Raw genomic sequence first — 25,996 nt, 5'->3', positions numbered from 1 at the left:
CCCTTCGTCTCGCTCCTTCCCTTCCTATTTTCAGGTCTCTGCTGAACACCTTTCTTTTCTTTGGTCACCTTCCTCCCCCTCCCCCGGCTCGGCCCTGGGATCCATTACTGTGAAGCGCTCTGAGACGCTGTCCGGTGTGGAGGGCGCTATATAAATCCAAATTGTTATTATTATTTTATGCTGCTCATGGTTCTTCTATCTCTCTAATTTTTGTCTGATACATCAACTAAAGATGGATAAATATATAAGATGGCAGCTGATCATTTTGGACAATGGATGTCCAAGATAACCCACTCATATCATTAATCCTACTGAACAAATTGATTGATTGCAGGTTGTCTCTCATTTCAATGAAAAATAGGCAGAGGGCAGATTTTACTTGTGCTGTAGATCTTGCTCGTAAAATTCAGAAACAAAAATATTTATTGAGCTAACATTGGGGTCCACACGCCTGATAATAATCCTTCAAAAAAACAATAATAAAATTGGTCACTTCAATTCACGACTGTTTGTGGGACATTGCTGTGCGCAATTGGCTGCCGCATTTCACCCACAAATATACAGTCAATTCACTTTACAGTCTATTCTGTGAAGCGCTTTGAGACATCTAGAAGACGTGAAAAAGCGCTATATCAAATGCAAGAATTATTATTATTTATTATTATTATTATAAAATTGGGATGTGGTTTTCCTAAACACATTCTATATCCTTATTTAAGGAATGTCTTTGAATGTATTGCAAAATGCAATTAATCAATCAATCCATCAATCAATCCTCACATATGATGTAGCGGCTTCTATGTAGCGCCAAGGATTTAATACCCAACACTTCTTCAGCAGGCAAAAGTAAGGAAAAGACAAAATGGTAAAAGAGAACAATTAACCCTGCTGCTTCATTTAGCTCATATTTCAACATTCATTCACCTTTTTCCTATATCAAACTTTGTTTGTTGCAGTCTGAAATTATTCCACTTCCCCTTTGAAATGGTTTATGCCTGAGTTACACTGTATCAAGTTATATTGTGTGAGGTGCATCTTCAATGGAGGTGCAAGGGGAACCTGTAGTTATAACTGTTGGATACTGTTAGTTATATCCACAGGGATCACTGTTGAATGGGAGAAAGACACAGTTATGAACATTGGTGCTCAAACTCCAGGATATAACTCTGTGCAGGAACATCCAACTATTTGTGGAAGTTCTTGATAACAAAGGAAGTTTGCCGTGGTCATCAGTTTTTTGATGGGCAATAATGGGAGGTTCGTTCAGTGAGCACCTAAGATTTTTAAAAAATATATACACATTCCCACATCAGCTACTATATAACCTGGGATGTTAATTTTATTTTGTGGCTATTTTTATTTATAATTATGTCATCTACCTTATCCATGCCCTTCGCCTCAAATTAAATAAATTCTAAATCTATGTTAAATTCGAACCCCATTTTTTACTCAGTCTCATATTTCATAAGTATTGAGTAGTCAGTAATCAACAAATAAAAAAGCAATTAAGTAAGACATTTCTCCTCTCAGTACGTGTAGTCACAGTTCCAATCTGTGCTCATAATAGAAATATCCTATTATAAATATACATTGCTTGTTTCTGCACTTAGCAACAAGAGGTATTTCTCCTCAATATTGTATAAGATGTTAATGTTATAGACATCTAGCAACATTTTTTAAGCTACCTTACATAATCGCCACCCTTCCCATTTAGAAACAATTTAACATTTCAAGAAATGCATCATGTTAAACATGTCAGCATTTGGCTACTGGGCTTATAGCTGCCTGAAGGACGCAATGGATTAAAGTGACTCTATTGTTGATCGAGGATTTTGCAAAATACTGTAGTTGATTGAGGCAATTTACACAGACACAATCATAACCACTTCATAGATTAGGAATGTGCTTGGAACATTTTAATAAAAATACATTTTTCATTGCAGTTCGCGGCAGTTCATGTGTTTTGTTTACACTGAATCATAGAACACCTTACCCACCACAATGTTAGTTCCTTCTCCTGAATATTTGAGACATCTCGATGATGTGAGAAGGCAGCTATGTTGAATCCAAGGAATATAATTTTTATCATTGTAACATTTGCCTATGAATCACTGTGGGAAATAAATCATTATGCCTACTCCTTACAATTAATCTCTCCCATTAAATGGATCTTTGTGGAATCTCCCCAATTCCTCAAACACTGTTCTGATGTTCTTGATCAGTTTGTTGCAGTTATAAGATTTGCCATCTTATTGAGTTCTGAACCATTGCCCCACTTATTACAAAACACAACTTTGACGCAATTTAATGGCAGATGCAACAAGGTTTCACAAAGGGTTTACAAGCTATATTTGCCAATGTTCTCCCTTTTTCTTCCTTCCTCCCTGGAAGGGGCTGACTAGATAAGCTATGGTTTTCCAGGTGTCTGTACCTCTCCGTATTTCCCCATTTATAAGTACCCACTATCAAATGTTACCAACAGTAACTTCTATGGTGTGTGGAGCAAGAAAATTAAGTGGATAATGTGAAGATTAAGAAAATTAATGATTAAATGAATAATGTAATTTGCATTTCCTCTTATTTGGATTCTCTTGTTCCGGTTTTAAATTGACCTCATTCTCTGTGTTGGATTGCTTCTTATTGAGCCATTTTCCTCACAATCTATTGTTCTTTTTAACTCTTTGGTCAGATTTTCTCTCTCTGCTTTCCTCTTTCACCCCCCTCCCCTTCCCCCACCCCCAACAAACACACACACACACACTTGCACATAATCCACCAATTTTTGTTCCCTTTCATTTTCTTCCATTCTTCAATTCTTTCTTAGCCCTCTCTTTGTCAATGCATTCAGTCACAAACTTGCGCTGGAAAGTCACTGTGCATTATTGACGCAGATTCTATTTTAAGAACACATGAACTACGAAGTCCACCTATTCTTAGGCTATGAGACTATTTTGTCTTAAAATTTAATATCGAATAGAATTGTGGAAAATTCAAAAATTTCGATCTTAATTTGGAAGCCAGCTCCTTTTAAAATTGTATAAAATTTCAAATCCCTGACTGTCCAATGCAGTGGGACAGCTTCCTGTCACGAAAGGTGTTATATAAGAATGTAATTTTGCATTGTATTATATTTTATAGAACCTCTAAATTAAAGATTTATCTATTAATTTAATCCTAAATTTTAAGACAAAATAATCTAAGACTCAATGGAATTTTGGACCTAGGTTTCTTAAAAGTGAATAGGCCAAATAGCAATACAAAACCCCAGCATTTGGCTTTGCTGTGCCATTTTGCTGCCCATACCTGGGCTTGTCTTAGTAAATTGAAATCTTGGTGGAATAATGATGGAATTATGTTGAATTTCTTTGCCTTTTAATTCAATTTTCCACCCTACTGCCAGGATGTTGATGACCTCAAAGTGTTTGTAATCACTCAATTGAATGTTCACAAATATTGCACAGCATTTTGGGAAGTAATATATATTTTTAATAAAAGAATGCTAAATGTGCATGGAAATTAGAAAAAGGCATTTAGTCTGTATTGTTCAACAATCAAATTTAACAGCAGCAATGGTATAACATATAAAGCCATGTGTTCTGAAGAAAAATCAAGCAAATTAATGTTCACACCCAGTAAAAAGAAGAACAGTGTTCCTACTTTATGTCTAACACTTTTCAAAACATTCCCAGCATCATTTGCAAGATCCTAGCATTGGCAAGCAGTTATCCCAGGGCACTTGTCTCTGGTTGCCAAAGAACAAGACTAGTGACGCAGTAAATCAGCTCGGACACTGCTGTTCTCCACCTGCTCTTTGTACTTCTGGGAACATTGTGTATTGGTTTAGCAACACATTAGTTACATAAATTTCCACAGAGTGATATGGCACGAACACAGCCTATTCACCCCAACTAGACCTTGCCAGTGTTTATACTCCACGCGAGCTTCCACCCACACCTCCCATTCCCCTCTATTCCCTTCTTCCTCGTGAATGCATCAAGTGTTCTCTGAAATACATTAATCCTTTTTTTCTTCAACCACAGCTTCTGGCTGTGAGTTCGACATTCTCACCACCCTCTACGCGAAGAAGAAACACCCTGTTAGATTTAGTATGAGCTATCTTACAAATTGTGTTCCCTCTAGTTTCGGACTCACCAAAAAATATCAGAAAGTATGATTTAAGAGCTTACTTTCAGCAGTAGTAATGGAAAAGAGAAATCAACTGTTATTTTTTTAAAAAATCTCCTCTCCCACTCTTGGTAGAGCCCATTCCTGCCTCTGAGTCAGAAGGTTTGTGGGTTGAAGCCTCATGTTGGGACTTCTAACTCATATAGTCTAAGCCGACATTCCAGTGCAGCGCTGAGGTTGTGCCTCATTGTCAGAGGTGTCGTCCTTCAGATGAGACGTTAAATCCAAGGTCCCAACTGCTAGTTCAGGGGGACGTTAAAAATCACTATTCGGCACTATTCGAAAAGAGAAAATAATTTCACCTGGTATCCTAACCAGCAATGCCCCACCCCCCCCCTACCCCCCCAAAAAAAGAAAACAGTCACTACAGTTTACAGTATATGTTGTGAAATACTTTGGGACATGCTCCCAACGTGAAAGTCACCATACCAAATATAAGCATTATTATTATTGAGCATGGCACAAGTTAACTTTCCCCACAGTTCTATTAGATGGTAGTCAATACTTCACCCAGGAGCAATCATCCATCCCTAGTCATTAAGGACACATTTTGTTCTCCTTTGCTGTACTAGTAAAGATCGACTAAGTGAGCTTAGCCTAGTGACCCATAAACTTTTTCTCCTGTAAAACTCTGTGATATATAACACTGTGTATTTAACACACTACGATATTGGTAAGCACACAGCTATAGTTAAACAATTTTACTGATCCTGGTCTTCCAACAGGATATTTTGTTAACCCCTTGAAAAAAAACTTGGTGTAGGATAACAAAACAGAAAGATTGCCATTTTAATAAAATGAGCATTTGAACAAACAACAGAGAATCTGTAACTGTTATGTATTTCAGTAAGAACAATGATGCATGAAAACCAGAAATACTATTATATAATTCTAGAATAACTAATGTTATGGAAGATTGACATTTAGATCATCATCTCCTAAAGTTGCCTCTGGACCATGTCAGACAGGTTTTACATCATTTAGTTCTTTGCAACGGAGTTTTGATTAATATCTGTTTGACCTTTACAGAAATAGAAGAACATTTTTTAGAAATCTTACTATTAATACAGAGGGAGCAATATATTATATCATTGCAACTATCAAAAGCGAAGTATCAGGAGCTGAATGTAATCATACTAGATAAGATACCATGCAACACAGTCTAAAAGAAAAATACTACACATTATATAATGCTTCATTATATCACTAACCTTAGCAAGTGCATGAACAAACCAACAACACAATTACATTTGTATAGCTCCTTTCACATTGCGAGGACGTCCCAAGGTGCTGGGCAATCAGTTTATAGATCCAAGCTTGGAGTCAGGATCGGGGAGGGTGCAGGGCAGGGGGGTGACCGAGGAGTGCCTTGAAACGGATCTTGAAGGAGGCAAGGGAGGGGCGAGCCAAAGGGACTGTGGGATGGAGTTCCAGAAGGTGGGGGCAGAGTGGTTGGTAGAGGGTTAGAAGGTCACAGAGGCAAGTGAGGACCAGGATCTTGAACTGTATCCTCTGTGTGATGGGAAGTCAGTGGAGTCGGGTCAGGATGGGGGTGATAGGGTCAAGGAGCCTGATGGGGGAAAGGACACGACCTGTAGAGGTCTGGATGATCTGCAACCTATGGAGGGAGAAGTTGGGGAGACCGACAAGTAGGGAGTTTGCGTAGTCAAGCCTGGATGTTATGAATATGTGTATAAGGGTTTCAGCGGTCTGCGGTGTGAGACAGTGGTGGAGTTGGGCGATGTTGCGGAGGTGGGGGAAGGCAAAGCAGGACATGACACGGATGAGGGGTAGGAAGGATAGTTGAGGGTCAAACAAGATGCCAAGGTTCTGGACTGACTTAGCAAGGTAAAGCGTGCAACCATGGATGGTGATGCTGTCAGCGCCTGAGGTGAGAAGGCGCTGACGGGGGCCAATCAGGAGAGCCTCGGTCAACTGTAGAAAGTTAGCTCTCATCCAGGACTTGATGTCTGACAGACATTCTGTCAGGACAACAGTGGTCCTGCAATCGAGGGTGGAGGCAGAGAGATAGAGTTGAGATAGAGTACCTTACTTGAGTTAGATTATGTACCCGTTGTTCAGCATAATGCAGCTCATCAGTGTTTCATTAAAGGAAAAGTGTTTTTAATTCTGCGAGGTGACTGTGGTATATTAAAGTATTTGTTTCATATTTTCATACATATTAGTGTTAGCATGAATTTTAATGATTTTCTAATCAAAATAAGTTTTTTTTTGTGCTGTGTAATATATAGCTGTTACCATTGTGTCACAGACCATGCTGTGTAAACACATTTGTAGCTAGAATGGTTATTGCGATGATACTTCCTGTGCTTCCAGGAAGAAGCAAATTACTGCATTTCATTTTTGGTTCTTTTGTAATTTTCATCTTACTCTGCAACGAACATCAAATATTACATAATCTGGTTCGCAAGAAAGCCACATCTGTAACCACAACCTTACGATTTGGCAAGACAGACTTTTTCTGCAATAATTAATTGATTTTCGATTTGATTTTTAAACCAGTTCTCTTTATCTGACGATAATGAAGGCTGTTAAATACTCATTGAACCTGCCAATCATACATAGCAGAGTCTGATGGCAGTAATGACTGCTAATAAGACATATCTTGCATACACTACTGCATGTCTTCAAATGGACCTATGCTTCATTGATGTTCCTAGCTTAGGAAATGAAAATGCTTTGAATTGTTAAACAGTGGATTGGCTTCAGCTGTAATGCGGCTTTGAAACAGACTGACATGTCCAATAAGCGAGTGGTATGGAAGAAGAATGAGGTAATAATGTGTCTATCTATGAGCAACAGCAAACTTTTATAAGAAAAGTCTAACAGTTTATTTAGATCATTTCCAACGGTAACAACGACTTCATTTTTGGACTTTAAAACCATAGACTTTGTTTCATGAGATTTTGTAAAAAATAATATATTTCCTCAGTAATAAAGTGTGATTTACTACAAATCAAAAGGAATGTGATACAAAGGAGCTCTTGAAAGTTTTACCAAGGAATCAACACAAGTTTATACAAATGAGACACTGGGGTCTGAAATGCAAGCTCAACAATAGGGTATGCAAAAAGCAAATACTTGCACGTGTATGATACTTGCAACCTTTGTTTGGATGTTAATCTCAGGTCTAATTCCATGAAGTCAGATTATAGGCAAAGAATGCTTTGAGGTGCTTTGAAACATTTTGATGTTATTCGGTACAGTACGAACATCAAATGCAAGGATTACTATTATATATTATAACTCTAATATTATGAAACCAGCTTTTTCTTCCTACCAAGACTCTTATATTTTACAATGCTACAAAATCAAGTTTTATATTGTCCATTTGGCATTGATGTGGCACAAGTGACTTCACGGGACTGATGTGAAAAACACAGTAGATTTATTTATTTCAGTCTATCACGTTATGGCAGTAAGGATCAACAACAACAACAATATGCATTTATATATTCACATCAGTAGGATGTCCCAAGGCACTGGACAGTGAAGGGTCTGCACTCGAACGGGGGGGGGGGGGGTGGACTTAAGAGGGGCGGAGGGCAAAGAGGGGTAGGGGTGGGAAGATGACCGAAGGCAAGGTCAAAGAGGAAGGTTTTGAGATGGGCCTTGAAGGAGGCAAAGGAGGGGCTTTGGGATGGAATTCTAGAGGGTAGGGGCAGAAAGGCTGACAGGCTGAAGGCCCTACCGTGGATGGTGTAGATGGAAAGCCGGGAGACGTGGAACAGGATAGGATGGTAAAGGTTTATTAGGTCACAGAGGTAGGGAGGATCACTATGCCTATGAAGAGATATGTTAACTATTGGTTCATTTCTATTTAAAGTGTATGAGAGAGTAGCTAATATCTGACAGATACTGGATACTAATGGAAACTGCACGAAAGAATGGAGAAAAGAAAAGCACAAGTATTTACTGATCTGTTCTAATTTTATTATAATATGTTCTGGTATTTTACATTTACGTGAACGTTACATTTTTGCGCCAAAAGAACACAGTTCTTACAAACATTATTTAATCACTTCATTGTGTTAAATTGTGTTTTGTTTGGAGTGTAATATTTCAATAGTAATACGCCTTTCATCCAAGCCAAAATGACAAAATCAATCTCTGCATCACCCATTTGCACCACTACTTCACCCCCAATGTAGAAGAAACCCTCATTCATAACTTTGTCACCTCCAGAATCGACTTTTCCAATGCTCTGCCTACCAACTTCCCAGCTCAACCCTTCACAAGCTCCAGATCACCTAGAACTCTACAGTCCAAATTATTTCTCAGACTAGGCACTGTGAGCCCATCACCACCATATTTGCCCGTGAGCCACTGGCTCCCCATACCTCAGTGGATCAATTTTTAGATCTTTGTCCTTACCTTCAAATGCCTCCACAAACTTGCCCCACTCTAAATCTGTGATTTCCTTAATGCCTACTCCCCTAGCTATTCCCTCTGCTCTGGCAATTCTGGCCTGATTCATATCCCCCACCTACTAATATAACAACAACAACAAATTGTATTTATGTAGTGCCTTTTACAGCAGGACGACGTCCCAAGGCATCGAAACATCCAACATCGATAGGCGAGCTCCAGCATCAATAAGAGAGCTTTCAGCTACTTTACCCCCACCGGTTGGAACTCTCTTCTGAAATCTCTTTGCCTTGCTCCGTCCTCTGCTTTCAGAATTCGTTTAATGCCTATCACTTTCACTGTGTATTTGGCGATCTCTCTCTTACTCTTCCATCTCCAGCCCTTCTTGGACTCCTACTCAAATTAAGTAGAAATATCCCAGCGCGTTGATATTAAAGTGAAACCAATGTGAAATAATAACAAAAATAATCCTACATTTGATACATCATCTTATCACGTCTTCAAGACATCTCAAAGAGCTTCCTGTAATAGAAGTGAAATTTCCTTATATTTTGCATAACAATTCTTTGGAAAATCTGAATAGCGGTTTGGTGTTTTAAGTTTATCTTTCTACCCAGCAGGACATTTTTTTTTGAACCATATTCAGATTTAAACAAGAAATCAGCTAATAAGATAAGTTTTCAGATCTTGGTTACAAGTAGCTTTCTCATTAGCTGTTTTTACTGTATTTGGAAATTCCAAAATCTTTTGATCCAATCAGATAGACCTTACATTTCTTAATATTGGCACTGATACACTGTGGCTGCATCATGTTAAATCACACAATATGGACCAGTAGATTTAATAAAGATCATTTCATATTTTCTAGCATAGACAGAGAGAAAAAGAGAGAGAAACCAAAATAACTCTGCTTTTCTGATTAAAAATGAGCAAGGATGACCCAATTAACTGATTCATGACTTTGTCACTAACGAGTTAGATCTCATTCACATTAATTAATTAAAGTAGTATCTTATAATTTGACACTAAGTTCACACCATGGTGTTAAACTCAGATTGACCATTATTGAACAGACACTGAAAAACTATCTTGTCAGGTGGTATGGTAGGCACAATATTATCTGAACTGTACAAGACATGAACATATTCATATAAACTGACAACACATAAACACATTATAGGGAATGCAATGTCAGCACTTGAGTCGTATTAGGGTAAAGCTGTACCAAATGGATATATGTGCATTAGTTGCTCATAATGTACCATGTGCTCACTTCACAGAATAAGGAAACCTAGTGTATCATCTATTTAACCAGAGGATCACCAAACATATTAACAAAAATAGTTAACCTCTCCACTTAAAGTTCCAGCACAGCGACATACCCAATTGGAGATTTTGACATTGCTGAGAAGGTCTACGTGAACATGTGTGAGAAAAAAGAGAATAGGGATGGAGAGTTGGAGAGTCAGCTGATACAGGTCAGAGCCGGCAGGCTTCATATTCCAACTGCGTGAATTGCAGACAAGTAGGCCTCCTTCAAATGGAGCAGGTAGGGAAGCAGGCCTGTGTTTTGGAGCAACTTTCGCGTTAACATTTAAAAGTTCTCTGGGAGTTGTGAAAGAGACTGTCACTTAGTTATCACTGATATGTCCCACACGACTAAAAAAAGACAAAGCGCTGATGGTCGGACCTCAATAACTTAGCAATGCCAGTGTCCGCTGCAGTACAGATTTAACTTATCCTCGGCCACAGACAGAGTCAGAGCATCTCTCATGAATGCTCCACTGTTGCTATGGAGACAATGAGGTCTAAATTCCTGTATGTATTCATGGTTGTCTTCAACGTTCTTGGAGAATGATTACAGGCAAAATCATAACAAAAGGATTCTGATACCTTAAGGATGCTCACACGGGTCAGTGAGATAACCTCCATTGGTAGCATGTGTGCAGCAGCACATGTACAGCTGGTTGGCAGTCATGTCGGTGACACTTGTACACAAATGCCAGCACAGACTTCCTCTGACAGCATAGAGTTTCCCTGTGATTACGCACCCAAAACTGGCACTGATGCGGGTGCACCAGGAATAGTTGCAAACTGCAGTGGCTGATTTTGATACATGCAATTTTAACTTTGAGTAGTTACTGGTCCACTTTGTTTACCTATGTTCTCCATTATTCAATTGCCATTGATTCTGACATTTAATGTAAGTATATAAAATGGGATTCCTCACTTGGGACCTACAGTGTACCTCTACTCTCCATTCCAATTGTTCTGATCAATTGTCTGTCAGATATTGAGTCCTAGATGAGTTCTAACTTTCTACAGCTCAGTGTTGACAAGACTGAGGCTTTCCTGCTCAGCTACCGTCAACGCCTTCTCACTTCAGGCGCTGACCGCATCCACATGCATGGGTGCTCCACCTTACAGAGCCAGTGCAGAACACCTTGTTTGCCCCCCACTCCCTCCCAACTAGGTTCGAAGCCCTAAATCTGACTCTCTGCTTTCCCTCATTTCATTACCCACCACCTGCCATCACCTCTCCCTCTGGGCTACTGAGACCTTCAATGCCTCCAAACTTGGTTACTCGATCACTGTTCACCAGTCCCCATGTCCTCCCTACACAAGCTGCAGACTATCCAGAACTCTCCTCTCCTACACTAGGCTCTGCAAACCCATCATCCCTATCCTCCCTCAACTCCACTGGCTCCCTATCTTCCAACGAATCAAACTCAAGAATCTCATCCTCACTTTCAAATGCCTCCATGGCCTTGCTCCACAACCAGCCTTTTGTCATCCTACTGCCCTGGCTGCTCCCTCCATTCAACAAACACCAGCTTCACATTAAAATATATAGTCAATTCACTTTACAGTATATTCTGTGAAGCGCTTTGAGACAGCTCAAAGACGTGATATGGCAGTATATCAAATGGAACTATTATTATTATTCTGCTCCTCTCTGGAAGTCCATTCGAGAGTCGCTCCACCTTATTCCCTCCCTTCCCACCTTCAAAACTCACCTAAGACCTCTCTCTATAAATAATATAATAATCCTTGCATTTGATGTGGCGCTTTTCACGTCTTCGAGACATCTCAAAGTGCTTCACAGAATATAGTGTAAAGTGAATTGACTCTATATTTGTGAGTGAAACAGGGCAGCCAATTATGTACAGCAGTGTCCCACAAACAGTCATGGATTGAAGTGACCAATTTATTATTGTTTTTTTCTTGAGGGATTATTATTAGGTGTGTGGAGTAAGAAAACTTGCCTAATGTTTCACCCTGCTTGGAATCGAACCCAGGTCTCTCGCATGCAAAGCGAGTGCTCTATCCACTCCTACAGGACTCCTACATTGAGACAGCCCCTCAATGTGAAAGGTGCTATATAAATGTAAAAGGTTTCACCCACAAAATATACAGTGAATTCACTTTGTAGTATATTCTGTGAAGTGCTTTGAGATGTCTCAACGACATTATAAGGTGCTATATCAAATACAAATATTATTATTATTAAAATTGGTTGTTGTTATTGAACAATTATTATGGAATCTCCTAATAGAAGCACACTTTTGATATTATAAGTACCCCAATTGAGAATAAAACTCAATATATGCATAGGTTTTGGCCAGACTATCATATTATAACAACTTGCATTTATTAGAGATTGATCCCTACCACACTAAAAATGGAAATGAAGCTAATGTAAGCACAAAGTAATTATTTTCAGTGGACATCTAATTAATTGTTTTGCAGTAAATCATTAATCAGTCCTTTTGCATTGCTTACTGCAGCTCCAATTCAAAGCAATAAAACACACATGGCACCTAGATTCTAAATGATTTGTTGATTTTTCTTAAAAGCTTTTATTGAAATAAAAAAACACATGATGTAGTTCAAAGACATAGAGAAACAATGCAGAACAATTACTGCAGAATTGCTACATAAAGAAATGCCTACATAGTATTGACTTCAGTGAGAAAAAGATGGTCATTGCTACTAGCTAAAGGTTTAATCGATAGAAATTAGATGAATGAAATGTGATTTCAAACGTCTGTCGAAATGCAAGCACGGGTGAGGGAGATCGACTTCTCATGAGAGCATAATGTAATTTTGTGAATGTCACACACAGGCTTTCTCTTTTTGAAAGTAATAATTCTTACATCTTTGTGGCTGTGGAGAGCTAAATGTATTACAGCTACCTGTTGGTATTCACTGTTGATTGGTTGCCTTTTCCATCATTTGACGGCGATTCTTCGAACAATGAGGTTACGTTCCCTGAAATATTTGCCGTCTCAAATTACTAAGAAGCAAATTCACCAACACGGTTGTTACTTTGATTCTGTGCATCCTAGGAGTCTTAAGATCATTCCCAATAAAGATGCACTGTATTGGCAGGAGTGGGGAGACTGCAGAGTATTAACACTGACTTCACAGTTTAACATTTAGATTATAAAAGACTCATAGTACAATTACTATAGTACAAGATCAGTTTTGTTAAAAATGTTATCCATTGTACAGTTCAACCTGCCATACATCCTTGATAATACAATTTGCATTATAATAATTTTCTTTTCAATGGAAATAAGTCCTAATATGTGATGTAGCAAATTCTGTATGAATCAAAATAATTGTTTTAGATATGGATTCAGCAAGACAACCAAAAATTTGCAGGCTTCAAGCACTTTGTGATGTCCTCCCAATGTGGCAGGCACTATATACATGTAAATTGTATTGACTATTAATAAATAATGATTTTTTAAATAGAATAGATTTTTCCTCAAAATATATTTGGAAATTCTGTATACAACGTGCATTTTCCCCATCAGTGTATCAAAATACTTTAGATGTTATCAAATTTTGGATCCTGCAAACTGAATTTGATCAGATTAAATGTTATCACTTTCAGTTTTTTACAACAGAACAGTTTCAATGTTTTCAGTGTGAGTTGACCATGCATAAGTGTCTTCTGGTGAACATGAATGTGTTGCTTTATTATTGAGATGTCTGTCACAACGTTTTGCAGTAGCTTTCCATTGATCAATTTGCTCAATAATTGGTTGTAAATCTGAAACATCAAACAGAAAGACTCTTATTCAAAAAATACTTTAAGAGTACTACTGTACTCAATATTGAGCCCTGAAACAAGAATCGTAGAAAAATATGTCTTTGTTTTGAAGATATTAAGTTTAAAATGGGTATATATTTTAATTCAATTAATTGTTTCTGGCGGAATGAAACAAATTCTAACTACATTGGAATTCATAGATCAGGACACAAATGCATTTCATTCACGAGTGTCCTTTGGAGTTATAAACCTACAAGCATTCCGTAAATATCTGCAAAAGCTGATCCAAGAATCATTTGTGTTTGCGCTGTATTCATGACATAACCTCACAGATAATATATACTGCTGAGAAGAAATTGCTGAAAAACGGCATTAATCATGCAAACACACATATACAAAGTGTGACGGTTATTGACTTACTATACATGATGCAATTGGGGAAATGAATTATAGGTGTGTCCTATTCACCAAGCAAATTGGCATATTGCAGATAGGAACTTCAGCTTCTATTATTGGCACAACAATATAAATTAAACACTAGACCATATTGATTTGGGGTCATACTTGATGCTTCTTTCTTTATGGTAGGTAGGAGTGGATATGTTGTATCTTCCCAACTCCTTCCCTGTAATTTTATACTTCAGTTCATTTTCCAAGACAACATTGACGCCAGTCACCTGAAAGCATAGAGCTAAATGTGACACAATGTTTGCTTGTTATGACTATTGAAATAGTATTTATGTTATTTCCTCGTGCTTCACTGTTTCATTTCATCCCACAATACAGAACAAAATAAATATGCAAAACTTGAATGAACGTTCATCGCTGTATCAGAGATTCTTCAAATAGTTATATATGTTACTGTCAAAATAGTAGGAGGCACTTATAGTATTTTTATTGCTTGTTGCTATTTGCGACAATAGTTTAATGCAGCAGCTTCAGAAGATCACATTTGAATCCAAGCCTATGGGGTCTAAAGAAAAGCTCCACTGATGTTCCTACTATGGCTACTGATTAACTAATTTCTATTGTTCTATACTACCGTGTACATTGTTAGCAGGGAATTGTTTGTTTCTCTATAGTTTGTAAGATTCATGTCAGTATAGTACTATTGAAGGGAATTTGTTTTAGTCAATTGGATCTGCCAGCTTTTTTTGTCAGCTGACAATTGTGTGTCAGCTTGGCTCAGTGGTAGCGCTCTCAATTTTGAGTCAGAAGGTCCTGGGTTCAAGTTCCATGTCGGGAATCCCATCATCTAAGCTGACACTCCAACACAAGTGCAAGGGGTGTGCTGCATTACCTGAGGTGCCGTCCTTCGGATGAGATGCTAAACCAAGGTCCAGTCTCCCTGTTCAAGTGGACGTTGAAAATCCCATGGCACAAGCAGAAAAAGAAGGGAGTTTCTTCCTGGACAGCAATCCCACAAATACAAATTATATTATAATAATAAAAAAAATTGGCCACGGCTGTTAGTGGGACATTGCTGTGTGCAACTGGCTGCCATGTTATGTCCACAAAATACACAGTCAAAAAACACCTTACAGTAAATCCTATGAAGCACTTTGAGATGTCTCAATGACATGATAAGATGCTATATCAAATGCAAGGAATATTATTATTATCTCTCTTCAATCTCTTCTCTTGCCTTAGGTTGATTGAGGTGAATACAAGACGTTGGCATTTCAGTGGATCTTTTGCTGATTATGCTGGCAACAACCGTGAAGGCAATTTACATATGACTACCTTACAAATTAAATTATTTTGCATCATAACAAAGAATGAAATATACTTGAGTTATCAAATATATGTGAGGACTCTACAGACATTTCCTTCAGGCACTTACTAATAAGTCTTGTTTTCTTGAAATTCAAACTCTCAGCACATACTATTTAATTTATTCATTAAAACAATTCCATCCCAATTGTATCATTATTTTTCCCCCTCTTCAGATCCCTCAGACATGCGCCATTGCTCAGATGACTGAGTGGGCAGGTGACCTCAGACCGCTTGGCAATTTTGCTCTGTAACCAGCTGCATAAAAGCAACCTGAAATGATTTGCAAACAGATTTTTCTTGCTTTCCTCTGGGGAAGCACCTTGATTACACTTAATATCTCCACCCCGCACTGCAGAGGAGACTAGAAACGTAAGGTATTTTGGAGAGTAAACCACGTTCTATCAATCCATTGCAACATGTTATATTGATTCACCTTCATTTGCCCACTTTTGAAATTGTCTTACAGATTGAACTAAAAGATATTCTGATATTTTACTGTGTTTGAGAAGTACCGCCCGGTGGACTGTGCTATAGTGAGAATCCAAAGGATGATCTCTCTGACCTTGTTTCCTTGACTACCGGCATTATACATCACCTTAAAATCCTCTTTGCATAATTAGGTTGCAATTCAAAACAAACTCTCTTTCAGCTTCTGAAAGGAGCCAAGAGAACAAAGAATGTGAACCATTTTAAATGCTTCATGTTTTTCAATAATAGAACATTACAGTATTTAGGATTTTTGTAAGGGTTAGAATCATTATTTAAATATCACAGAAGCATATTTCTAGCTTTCTTAACATAATATTTTACCTTGGTTTAGAGTAATGAGTATAGTCACAATGTACCGGATATAATGCATGCTTTGGACATCAGTTAAAATAAGATGAGTATTATAAAGTTTGCAGTATGCAAATGATGCATCTTCAGTCACAGCTGAAATTTGCAGCATGACCCCCTATATGTGTCAGTCACTCATTAATTTTCTAAAATAACAAAGAGCATGGAATGCACTCAGTCAGATGACATTTTCCAGAGTTTTTAAATGCCTGCTGTGACATAATTATTCTGACATTTCAAGATCTTTTTAACATCATGAATTAAATATTCTGACATCCCACAGAGTGCAGAAAAGAGAACAGTCAAACTGTATTCAAGTCATTAGTGATGTACAGCTATTCTGACACAATGAACTTACTTTCTAAACCACTAGATTTGTAACCTGACATGTGAAAGCACCTATTAGCCGTAAAAACATTTGTTTTATAGTGATAGTTTTTTTTTATTAACTATGTTCAGATACCAGGAGCACCATAATACGAAAGATAATATTTTATATCTCCAAATAAATGAGATACTATTATTCTGCCAAGAAGAATATTTATGAAAATAATGACAGGCTTGTAAAAGTTTTATTTTATTAGAGAGTGCACTGCTAGCGACATTTAGATTTTTGAATTAGTTTTTTTATTTCAGTTATAATAGTTACAATTGTTTTGTTGCCCGATAGAAGTTATCTACAGTGCAGAGAACAGACGTATTTCCAATACTGTATTAAAAGTTCTAACAACCTTTTCGCTCACTGACCATCTCCATCACGTCTTGCTATTAGCACTGCAGACTCTCCAATTCTTATAGTGGCTGACAACCCTACCTGGAATCTGAGGCATGACGAAAAGTTCACTTGAAAATATGTTTTAATAATATTGATAGAGACGTGAGACTTGATTGTAAATTTGTAAGGAGCATGCATACCGTTTAATATTATTATTACAGTATAGCACCTGTGGTCCTCAGAACGAAATTGTAGCTTAATGTGCCTGTGTTGTTTAGCCAGCTCATGCAACCATTATTATTTTTGTCATTTCCATAGTTAGTAAAACCCATCTAAAACAACAACTTTACAGACAAGTAATTTCATTAATACAAATCTAAACTGTTTGATTGTTATTAGAGCAGATTATTCAGTTGTAACTGATTGCTATGTGGTTAACATAGAGAAATATGATAACAGTCTAAATTCTGTATCTTAATGAACTGAAAAAATGCATTGTAGTGGAATTCTGAATGAGCTAGAGTCAAAGGAGATTGCAATTATAGGACAGGTGAAATACTTATGTATCTCTCATTCTTATTTTTTTAAATTCTTCAGTCTTCTCACAAAATGTATTGTTTGAAGGACTCCTTCTTGGAGACCAGAAAAAGATTTCTCTGAAGAGGCTGCACTTCAGCTGAGAGGAACCTTGAAGACCATTTGTATCTTGTCCCCAATTGGGACCTATCTTTTTATTCTTAGTACAAGATTACAGACCAGTTGTGGGAAATTTTCAACTGAGAGAAAAACAAATATATTTTTTTATGCTAGGAAACATAAGGGGCAAATGCAGTACTTTACGTTGAGTTATTGACCTATAACAACTTTCGACCGAGAGTGGGAATAATGCATGTTCATTTAAAATAGAAGCATAATACTTTACCTTATTTTTAAAAATTCAGCCTAATAGCATATTTATCATGGAATCAAAGAAACTGCAGGCCATTTGGTCATCAAGCCTATATTGGCCCTATATTTTGTTTACTGTTTCGGATTTTGCTTGGTTCGAGTTTCTTATTATTACTTCTTTTATTTTTTTCCTGCGTTCTTTGGTTCTGTCACATCTTGCATTCCTCGACAGCAAGGTCAAAGAGGTAACCTATTCTCTTGTGTATCAATGCCACTCTGTAACTAACTGATGGCAAATGCAGGAGAGCAACACAGATTTTCCTTCATTCAGGCGAAGGATTTCTATTTAGCACCTCAACAAATGAGGTTACAATCTCATCATTGTATCGTAGGGACAAACACGTATCTCTTTGCGGTAGAAATAGTCAATATGCAATTGCATAGAGTTCGTGGGACACATAAAATGGTACTTTCTGATAGGTCCTACAATTCTGTTCCACTTTTGACTTGATACACTAAATACCTAAACCCTCTGTTTTTATCTTGCAGCCAGAACATGCGCTTGAAACTACTGCAGTTATTAATAAGAATTGCAGTACTAACTTAGTATTAAGCCTATTTACCAATGAGTACAATGGATTTTGTATAGTTTTCATCTGAAGTCCAGGGCAACATGATCCTTTCTTTGGAGGAAACTGACATTTGTTCTTATTCTGCATTGAAAGGAAACTTCCCTTTGATTTATCCGATAATACTAACTAGATTATTAACAAGCAATTCAACAACTGATGTGACAAAGAATGACATCAATTTATATTATACAACAACATGTGATAACTGATGCAACAAAACAAGACAGCTTAAAAAATGTTTCTGTACAGTTACTTGAATTATTGGATTTACAAGGATTCATCCGTCGTCAAATGAGGCTTCAGATATTGCTTCTCACCAACACCTCAACTGGATTCAAATCTTCTGTTGGATAAATTCAATACATCAAATTCATCTGATACTCAGTGACTTACCTGGAATTGACAGGAGAAAAATGCAACAATAACAACTCAACAACAACAATAACTTGCACTTATATAGCGCTCTCCATGCAGGGTAGCGTCTCAGAGCGCTTAACAGTAGCGGAGACTGACTTCTAGCCGGAGGGATGGGGGGGAGGAGATGACCGTAAGCACGACCGAAAAGAAAGGTTTTCAGGCAGGAGGGGACATATATACTAAGGAGACATATATGCACTGCATCTTTGTAATGTTATTTAACACAAAGGAAAAAACATCATGTAATGCATTAGGCATTGCTTTCACATAAGTAGAGCCATAGAGGAGTACTGAGATTAGAACCTCTGAAAGAGCATGTAAGATTTTCCTAGTTTCGCAGGTGAACTAGAACAGCAGTGAAGATGGAAAACACAAGACAAACAACTGGGTGGTAGGAAAAGACTCTTTGTCATTATCTTTTGTGCTTGATCTTTCATGCTTTGCATAAAAAATAATTTTATACAATACAAAGTACCATATTTGTAAGAGAAGTGATAAACAAATGATCCAGAAATACCATACAAGCAAACATTTTCAGTTTAAATGGTCAGAATATTATACCAGCATTAAACCTTTTTTAAAAAAATTCAAATGATCTATAATATATGTAAGATTATTATGGCTAGTAAATGATTTAGCATTCAAATAATATCTTAATTACACTGTAAATGAAGAATCGTCCTAAGAAGTCTTAGCGCAATACTTATTTGTGTTATTTAGGAAGCTTTTCCACTTCCGTTATTAAAGTGGATCATGATTTCTAACCCATTTTTCAACCTGTATAATTAGAAACCCAGCAAAAAAAGACTCAGTGTAACTGATTTGTGAGCCATTTTTAAACTATCAAATTTCACTAATGAAAAATGTAATGCGTTTGAAATAGCCATGAGATGGGGAATCAAATGCAAAAAAGGTGTCATTTTACACTGCAAAAATGATTGAAAGCAAAATCTTTTTTCTTATTCAGCTCTAAAATCAGGTTTGATTTTCATTAAGAACCATGATTGATTAAAGCAGCTAATGCTGAAATTTAGCTTCATATTTGCAGGAAAATTACACTTTGCATTTCAATGAAAATTCAACATACCATTTATCTAAATGGATACTGTGCATTGGATCTTATATAATTATTTACAAAAACATAATTATGTCTTACTTGGGAGAGCCATTAACACATTGTCTTCTGTTGTCATATAAAAACTATTGTGATTACCATATAAAATAACATATTTAAACAACTAACAATTAATATGTCAAATACATTTGAGGATTGCGCTTCAATGTCAGTTTTTCATATTGAGATTTTGATGCACATTAAGACTGGCATGCGTGAAGTTCTATTGCCTCTATAAAGGTTACAGCAATTTACTTCTGCCCAGTATGAAATACCTTTGTAAAATGAATTCTATTATATCTATCATTAATAGTACCTACGCTGAAAAGGTTTATTGTTAAATAGCTTTGACTTACAATAAAATCAGAGTAAATTATAATCCTCTTCCTTTGATAGTTGGTACAATACTCACATTACTTGCAATGTCTGTGCACTGAAAAATTGTAAGTAAAAGATTTAAAAGGTATTGATCAGTGGTATTAGGTTTAACTGGCGAAAGCGTTTAAAGCTGGTGGAGCAGTATCTTGAGATTAATTAGAACTGACAAGTTTCCTTAGAGCTTCAACACAGCATGAAAATCAGAAGAAAACATGAAAAAGGTAGACAAATTTGAATCCAAATTATTAATTTGTTTACAAGAAAACATTTTTAATTATGGAAAATCAACATATATTGTTAGCTTCATCTCCTGCAGATCTTGGCATCAGTAGTAAAATAGAATAACATGTTCTTCATTACATGCTACAAATATCATTACAAAATCAATTAATACTCAAAGGAATATTCCGGTGTATCAGACCAACTAAATAGCAAATTAAGGACTTTAATACTGTCCCATTTTAGAAGAAGTGTATTTTATTGCCCCAATAAACTGGCTGAACTTTAGAACTACTGAAAATCAAAAAAAGGAGCATTATCCTAAATTTTGACTGTGAAGGTACAGTCTTGCAAGAGTAAATGCGCTCACTTACCACTAAGGTAGGAATGTTACAAATTCTAACAGAATTTACCTTCCCGCTTCTATAAATTTAGACACCCAATCAAAATTTAATTGGAATTATTCAAATCCACTGCCTTAACAAGAAAGAATGAGGTATTTTACATATGTTAATGTATTCTAATGAATGCAAACTATTATAATAGTGGTGACAATGAAGGTCAAATCCTTAGAGGAGGTGGAATCAACATCCACTACCAAAGATTCGCCAACCGGTGACTAGAATCCACATTGTACTGCAAAAGGCAGAAAAACTCTACCTACCACTGGACTGTTCTCTGAGTACACTGCAGTACTTGCAAATACTACAACAATAGATCAGAGTTATGAGACATGGGTTTGGATCTGTTAATATATTCCCACCAGTATCCCAGCTTATGCTAAAGAAGGTTTTGCTTAATATGGCCAGTAACAAAACTGTATATGAAATCCAAGAAACCTACTATTGGGTAAAAGCTTAAGGCTCTAGCCCATACCAGAAAGTTTAATGTTTTGAATCCGAATCCATGCAGAATAATCTTATTTCAGATAGGGAATCAGTATGGTGCTACCACTGGCTTCAGGGTAAAGAAAGGAATAAATCAACCAGTGTTCCCACTCCTGATTTCTACACAGAGCACCTGCCGAAGGGACATGTGTGTTAATATTGAGTAAGAACAGATCAAGCTCGACTGTGATTACCTTCCCACCCCCATCAAACAGCTTTCCACATCTGTTCATGAAGAAGGACCAGTTGAAATGGGACAGTGGCTGTGAACCATATTATGGCAATAGTCAGTGCCTTCAGGAGAGGAGCAGAAGAAATTAATCAACAAAAATGTTCATCCCAGTTACAATGAAATGTTTATTTTGTGTAATATTATTCAATTCAGTTGAATAAAAGTAGCAGAGCCGTTTAGTTCTTCAGTAAATCTGATCACCGTACTGGTGTGACAACAGTAACTCTTCCCTGTGTTACATTGAGATGTCGTTCAGATGTTTCTCATTTCAGTTGAAGATTTTTCTGCAGTTCTTAAGCTGGCATCAGATTCCTGAGTCCGAGGTGGCCCTTAATCCAAGTACCTTTATTTGAAGGTCGGCCTTTCCAAAAATTCAACAAACCCACCTTTCTAAATCTGCAAATAAAGCAAAGTTATAAATATTGGTGCATAAATGCTGACATTTGAATGTTTTTTTCTCAACTTGTGTTTCCAAGATCCAAAGCTGTTGTAATTCCATCCGAACATTGCCAATAATTAGATTCTTAACACATGCCAGCAGGGATGTCATGTATGCTCACTTGTACACAGCCAAGGAATATGGATGAATTTATCTTCCACTAAATGGTCTGAGAATGCAGATTCATTCCCCACTTTCGCAGACAATTAGACTAATACCCTCTGCCTTGCTTTTAACAGCTACACATGCAAAATTAAGAGCTGAATCAATAATATAAATTGTGGGACTTAGCTAGCTTTGATGGTCTATTTTTGTATGAAGGCCTCATCAGAACACAGGACAATAAAGTGGATGCTAAGCAGCAAATCCCTTTACCTCAAAATTGCACCCAGCATGAAACACCATTATGTGCACAAGCAAATTGCCCACCCGACTACAGATATTTAAACATTTGCTGATGGTTGATGTGTCAATACTGTATTTGTGCGGGATAATTAGCTGCTGTTAATAGTCTATAGTTGTTATAACCGTTCACAGAATTTATTTACTTATAAATCATTACATTTAGAAAGGAAATATTTTAGATATAAATTATGGTTCTCTATAGTGTATTAAAACATAAACCAATCAGTAAATACACCTCACAAAACACGAGGCTATGTGTGTTATACAAATATACAGCACAGAAGACCATTCGGCACACCGTGTCAAATCCACATCCCTGGGTTTGTTTCTTTGTAGTTTCATGGTATGTAATACTGTAGTTAAATATTGTTTTGTGATCACAGTGTATTATGAAATATGAGCATTAGATAAGGATAGAATTGGATTCGGCTGTGAATTCCCCCTGTCAACTCCATGGTCAAACAATCCATTGAAACTCATTGCCAACATGCACATGTATCACTTAGGTGATGTACCCAATGTCTATTTGATTGTGTGTTCTTGTTTATACCATATATTTAGCAAATACCATCAAATATTATTTGAAAATGCAGAAGGTAGCAGGATAACATTCACACTGATAGGTGGCTAAGCTGGTCTAATGTTATGGTGATTGAAGATTTGTACATTTGTTCATGGTTGGGGTTGAAAGACTGTTATGGTATAATTATCTGTGTTGACATTACCACCTAAATGGATTTGCAGGGTAGTCCAGCATTTCAGCTACTGAGGGCCAGATGCCCTATTTGAGAAATGACCGCAGGTCACATAAGCAATATTATTATGTTATTATAACATAACATTTACAGGTTATGGAGCAAGTGGATGGGTCAAATTAATTGGTGATGGGGAGTGGGGGTCGGTGGGGGGTGGCAAGTTGGATCACCCTCAATTAACTAATGTGCTATACCAGTAAACAGTTAATAATAATAATAATTTTTGCATTTGATATAGCGACTTATCGTGTCTTCAAGACGTCTCAAAGTGCTTTGACTGTATATTTTGTGCGTGACTACTCCCGAGTGAAGTGCACCCATACCTCTTCTTTGATTGGTAGCAATAACAACTTGCATTTATATAGTGCCCTTCATCCAGGGTAGAGATGATGATTAGCACACAGTCAATGACACTTTTTACTCTTACTTTCCTTCGATTTTTGCTATTTTCATTTTGCTACTCAAAGTTAAGTAAATGGAAAATTCTCATGGCCTTCAACGTTGCTAGTTTTTAAACATCATCCAACATGAAAACCTTAGATTCCAAGCCCTATTTGTTGACTGTGTGGATGTTGATGGCCTTTCTACTGTTTATTTATAGCTATTTAATCTATAAGACTTTAAACAATATTCCTTGCAGTATGGCTTGAAGCTGTCTGACTTTGATGTAGCAGAAAAACAAAGACATCTGAGGAGAAAAGAGAGGACAAATCTGACACCTTTTTGTACTAAATCCAGGACATTATGCCAGTCAGTGTCATAAGCTGAACGGCTATAACTCACAAATAGAAAACCCCAAATCTGCAACAGATGGCTTGAACATATGTAATCAAGTAGCACTGCACAGGATCACCAGTAATGATATATGATAAATATTTCCCCAAATGGGAATGAATGGATATCTTAAATTGGGTCATGGTCACAGTTAACAGAAGATTTATGAATTTTATAAGTCCTAATATTTAATTTGTATATATAGAAAATGTATATATACATATACATATGGCATCCAAATCATACTATTTTGGACTGAAGTCTATTTGCACCTTCATCAATTACCACCAAATTTAAAATGAGTACACTGTAGTTATCAGGCAACTTGAAAATGTAATTTGAAATCACAAAATAGCCATTTGTATTCCATAATTATCACTAATTCCACAATTTAACTGGCTGATGTTGTTATTAGCTGGTATATTCACAACAGTGCACTGCACAGTAATTCACAAAATGCCAATCAAATGCAGCTGGGATAGGGAAATATTGCCACATCAGGTATTTGATAGAATGAATAAAAGGCCTGTTTTCAAGATATTTAATTGCTGTGCTGAAATAATGCACATACAAATGCCGTTCACAAAGTTGTTGCTTTCAACTCTGTTTTTTTAATTGTTAATATTTTTGAGACATTGATTTGTATGAAACATTAAACCAAGCTTCCATCTGCCTGTTAAAAACATATAATTTCAATTATCTGCTATAATGGAAGCAATCCCCTGGAAATTGGTGGGTAATCTTATAACATTGCCCGCCTCCGTCACTACCTCTTCCCTCGGGCCATCATATCCATACGTTCATCACGTCCAGGCGAGACTACGGCAACTCTCTGCCTCCTACATTTCATAACTCTTCCTTCAACAATCTGCAAACGATTCAAACTCTTCAGTTTGTGTTCTCTGCTGCACTAAGCTCTATCACCCCAACCTTCACCCGGTTCCACTGGCTCTCATCCCTTCCCTCAGAGGATTCAGTTCAAGATCCTTATCCTCACTTTTAAATTTCTCCACGGTCTTGCCCCACCCTCCCTCTGTGCCCTTTTAAACTTTACCAACTTGCCCACTCCCTCCATTCAGCAAGCACAGCACGCTTCACATCCATTGCCCTGCCCGCCCCACCAGTGGTGTTTGGGCTTTCAGCCTATCTGTCCCCATGCTCTGGACCTCCATCCCAGAGTCCCTCAATCTCACTCCTTCGCTCGCCTCCTTCAAGGTCCATCTCAAGATCTTCATTTTTGACCAAGCCTTGAGTCATCTTTCCCCCATCACTTCCACCCCCTTACACCCCCCCACCCTGCACCGGAATCCAACCTCGCAGCTTGGGTGAAAACCTTCCAGGGCTTCGGGCCAACCTCCAGATGTACACGGCGCTATTTAAATGCAATTTGTCATTGTTCTTGTTGGGTGGAGTAAGATCATGAAGGGAATTGAACGCAGGAACGAAATCTTGAAAGTATTCATTCATTACATATCTCCAAATCTAAACAAACAAAACAATCTCCTGAATTTATCATGATTTTCTACTGATATTTAAATGAAACTGGCCAGGAATTAGTTGAATGTTTTTATAATTTTTATGTTTTTTTTCTGTTTCAGGCACTGCAGGTGTAGAGTCAAACCACACATTACTATAATAGTGAATGGAAAGCAACACTGGAATTGTTCGTGGGAAGCATGCTCGTGGTACAGCTGCCAAGTTACTGAATGAAATAAATTGCATAATGTATTGTGAGTCATGCAACCATGTATGCATTTGCCTCTTTAATTGAGGCTGTGTCTGTGAATGCGCCACAGGAAACAAAAAGCCCTTACATCCAGGGGGAAAAAGCCTTGAATGCTAACAAGAGTTTATAGAAACTATTTTGAAGCGTGCGATGAAAAATCACACTT

At 37.2% G+C, this 25,996-nt stretch overlaps 1 long non-coding RNA gene across 1 annotated transcript in view; it reads left to right on the top strand.

Annotated features, from left to right (window-relative positions):
* Positions 1 to 25,748, top strand: part of LOC103175813 — a 49,149-nt gene extending 23,401 nt beyond the window's left edge. The window contains exon 4 of the long non-coding RNA XR_487535.2: positions 25,703 to 25,748. This is a non-coding gene — a long non-coding RNA (uncharacterized LOC103175813). The remainder of the gene's footprint in view (positions 1 to 25,702) is intronic.
* Positions 25,749 to 25,996: the final 248 nt, after the last annotated feature.

This window comes from Callorhinchus milii, unplaced genomic scaffold (assembly GCF_018977255.1).
Source record: "Callorhinchus milii isolate IMCB2004 unplaced genomic scaffold, IMCB_Cmil_1.0 Scaffold1, whole genome shotgun sequence".
NCBI lineage: Eukaryota > Metazoa > Chordata > Chondrichthyes > Chimaeriformes > Callorhinchidae > Callorhinchus > Callorhinchus milii.
Note: the sequence above shows the minus strand (reverse complement) of the source record. Positions and strands in the feature narration are given on the sequence as shown.